Source organism: Lathyrus oleraceus, chromosome 4, assembly GCF_024323335.1.
Source record: "Lathyrus oleraceus cultivar Zhongwan6 chromosome 4, CAAS_Psat_ZW6_1.0, whole genome shotgun sequence".
Classification (NCBI taxonomy): Eukaryota; Viridiplantae; Streptophyta; class Magnoliopsida; order Fabales; family Fabaceae; genus Lathyrus; species Lathyrus oleraceus.
The window spans coordinates 165622390-165626326 of record NC_066582.1 but is presented as its reverse complement, the minus strand read 5'-3'; the positions used below and the strand labels follow the sequence as shown (position 1 = coordinate 165626326).

Genomic DNA, 3937 nt, shown 5'->3' with positions numbered 1-3937 from the left:
ATACTAAACTATTGAATTAATCAACTAAGTAAAATCATACAATTCTAATTAAGGCCCTAAACTAAGGGAACATGTATAAAAATCACGATTTTTAAGCCCTAAGGGCAAAATGGTCATTATGTACGAACATTGATGAAAATCCTAATCATGGCATGGTTAATCAGATGCATTAAATCTGGAAAATTAAGAAAAAACTAAATCTAATCCAAAAATTGATTAAACCTAATTAAACCTAATTACTCTAACTAATTCTAATTTTAACTAATCAAACATAAAAAAGAATTAATATCTAGAATCAAAATCAAGATTTTTTTTCTAATTCTAACATGATTAAAAATCTTATCAGCAAGATTAATACAAAAAATGGAATCAAAAAAATCATTAAGGATTAATCAAGAATTAAGAGGAGAATTAAGAAATAAATTATGAACCATGGGCCTGGGGGTTTAGAAAAAACGGAGGGGTGCATTGGCCCGTTGCAATAAAAAACACTTGGGCCAAAGGCCCAAGTCTTCAAGGGTGAAGACCGCTCCAACCCGGTCCAGTTCCCACCATGGATAGATTGCACGCCCAACATGCTCAGCAAACCAATCCTTGTTCCAACCTTCTTCCATCGGCAAACTCGAACGAAGAACACCGCCAGCTCGCATTCGAATGCACCATCTTCATCCTCGCCGAAATCTAACCCCAACTCCGCACGCGCAAATCGATACGCGACCAATCGAAGGATTCAAAGAATTGATACCTCCATTGACGAACAGGAACACAATTGCAATGGAGAATTCCGACGCAGACTGCAAAGATTTGGAGGAACAAGTACCTACCGTGTATTGCGCTGACGTTGAAGATGAATATTATCTTTTCGCGTCTTGCTTCGGTATGCTTCAATCTTCTCCTCCCTGTTTGAATCGGCCTTCTTCTTTGCTTGTGTTTTCATCTTCCTCTTTCCTCTGTTGTTTGGGTTTCGATTCAAGATTCTTGTGGTGAAATTTGTGCATTTCCATTTGCGTGAATCGCGGCGTGGATTCTGTTGATGCAGAACCAAAATTCTTTGATGCAGAATGATGCAGAGTTATCCAAAAATGATGCAGAATCGAGAACGAAGAAATTTGCCCAAGCAGAGTGAAGGGTGCAGAGTGAATCGCAGAATGAAAGAGAGTTTTCTGAGATTATGACTGGTGAGTCCTTTTTTCTTCCCTTAAGAATGAAGTGAAGTGTTGTTTATATAGAACCTAGAAGTTGTTAGAAATTCAAATGAAATTCACTGCGAAATTCAATGTAAATTAACAGTTTGTTAGCAATTAGGATTGTTAGTTAGAGATGAATAATTGGTTAGAAATGAAATGAAATGGATTTGCATTTTAAATTGAGTTTAACTTCCATTTGCTTTTAACTTCAGTTAAAACTCTATTGATGTGGATCTTGTTATGAACTATTTAGTGCAGGTTCTGTTTCAGTTAGTTAGTTCAGAAATTCCATGAGTGAAGGTGAATTTAGTTTGAATTTCATTTTCATTTCGCTTTGTATGTATGATGCCTTTACGGGAAAAATGGACATTCAAAATGTTATTAGTTGCAGTAAGTTATCCTAGTGCTTCGTTAAGTTAAGACTAGTTTACTGCAAGTGAAAAAGGTCACGGTCGTTATGCTGGACGAAACTGATGGGCATTTTGATGTTTAGAATGGAAAATTACCTAACTGAGTTGATGGCTGGAATTAGAAATATTAGCTTTTTTATTTTAATTCTAAATGGTTATGATGCTAGTATAACAGGGTTTTAGTTCAAAAGTTGTTTACTGTGATGTTGTTTTGACTCTTCTAATATAATGACTGAACTGTAGCTATAAAGGTTAAATTAAATCAATTTTTGTTAAGTTCTTTTGTGAGATTAATTGTTGGATTTTAACCAAATGTCAATGGCTTGATAAAGTTGACCTGTTAGTGTATTGGATTGAAATAAATGCTTTTGTTATGAGATATGCCTTTTGTCAACTAGAAATGTGTTCAATTCTTGGTATTTTTACAGTAGCATAGTTGCAAGGATGCCGAAACGGTAAGAAAAGGCTTCGTTGCGGGTTGCCCGTCGAAACGTTCTCCAACCATTGCACCTTGCTATGCCAAGCTTCTTGTGACATCTTGCAGTCTCAATATTACTTGGTCTTTGGTGACTAATGAATGAATTCAATTAGAATTATGCTAAGTCAGTGAAAACAAATAAGTTAATTGGAATCAAGTTGGTTAGTGGAAACCTGTTGTCAGTATTAACTAAATTTGTAGTTAAATTAGCTTATGACTAGGATTGGCCGGAATTGGTTTTATTTTCCGTTAAATGCATTTAGCTTTTATTGAGTTTTCTGTTAGTAATGCTCTGTTAGACCTATCACCATGCCTGTTGCTGAGTTATTGAGTTTTTATGCTTGAAATTTGGTTCATGTTAATGAACGGTATAGTTTGTATTGAAAGTGAAACTTGTTAGCTAGAGTTAGCAATTGAGATGAATTGATGAGGGTCGTAGTCATTACATGACAGTTCATTTTAGTCATTCTACTATTAATTGTATGGAAAGGTTCCATGGAAAGCACCATCGATGGGCTTGTATTGTTGCTTACTACCGTAGAAATATATTATTGCTTGTTAATTGGTTAATTGCGAGCTAACATTGCCTGTTATGAAACTGTAGCATGAAGGCCCCACCAAAGATGGCTTTCCCTTGCAAGAACAATTGGATATTGTATGGAATGCATGGAGATGGGAGGACGATGAATCATTTAAGTTGAATTAGATAGTGTTGACCTTGGTCTAACCACAAAAATCTTCAATTTTGTAAATATGTTATGAATAATGTGAATCTTCAATTTTTATAAATATGTTATGAACAATGTGAATCTTTGATTTTTATAAATATGTTACGAACAATGTGAATGGAAATGACATGTTGAATCCACATCTTATTTCCAAAACAACATCTTCTCACCCCAAAAGTCACATTTGAGTCAATTGAACATGTATAAATCAATGCATCAGGATATTAAATGAGCACACCAATGAGTCCATTTCACGGCCTTATAACCCCTTAAACAAGTAATCAAGAATCTTAGTGGAAAATCTTGAACGAATGAATTTAAACTGCTCAGACCAAAAGACCATGAGCGTGCATGGAATCAACATGGATTAAACACCAATGATATGCCATTGAAATAGGGCACCCGCAACAGGAATCAATGCAATCATCAACAATGCAATAAAGCAACAAGCAAACTTGTAAGCAAAGCAACTATATGACTTGAATGCATCTTATATTATTGACCATGCCATGATTGTGGATGGAACCAAATGAAAACCTGTGTGTGAAGAAACATGATGACATGGCCATGAGTGCATGAACAAGGATACAAGCAAACAAAACCATAACTAACCAAATCCTAGTTAAGCATAGCCAATGCAATGAATAACTTAAGGCCTTGAAGCAATAATTAGGGCCTGATGCAATCCACAAGTGATGGGATGATCAAGTAAGGTCCCCAAATTCTAAGGCATGGTGTACTTCCTGAATTAGGGTTTTAGGACCAAGGATCAAGTCATAGGTGATGCACCTTTCCATGAATTAGGACTCCATGGTTTGATATCACTAGGAGTCTAGAGTTTCCAAACCAAATGGTCCACAAATGTCATGAATCCAAGGTTAGGGCTTCGAGCTATATGATCCAAGTCAATCAAACCAAGGTAAAACTAGGGTTTCATGACCTTCCAAAGCAAAGTATACACCTAAAATCAAGAACTATGATTTTGAATATATAAATGAATGTCATGATGTGAACTCCATAAATCAAGATCCAAAAGAGCATGAAATTAGGGTTTGCGATATGATGGGCAATTCTCTAATCCTCAGACCAAACCCTAGTTTGAATTAACCCCAAGCTTTGAATCTATGAGATTGT

At 35.6% G+C, this 3937-nt stretch overlaps 1 long non-coding RNA gene across 2 annotated transcripts; it reads left to right on the top strand.

Annotated features, from left to right (window-relative positions):
• Positions 1-549: 549 nt before the first annotated feature.
• LOC127074327 (uncharacterized) lies at positions 550-2927 on the top strand. Of its 2 annotated transcripts, none has more exons than XR_007785975.1 (3): positions 550-877; positions 975-1178; positions 2680-2927. It is a non-coding gene; the product is annotated as an uncharacterized LOC127074327 (long non-coding RNA). The 2 variants fall into 2 exon arrangements; XR_007785974.1 differs by having other exon boundaries at positions 553-877; positions 1061-1178.
• Positions 2928-3937: the final 1010 nt, after the last annotated feature.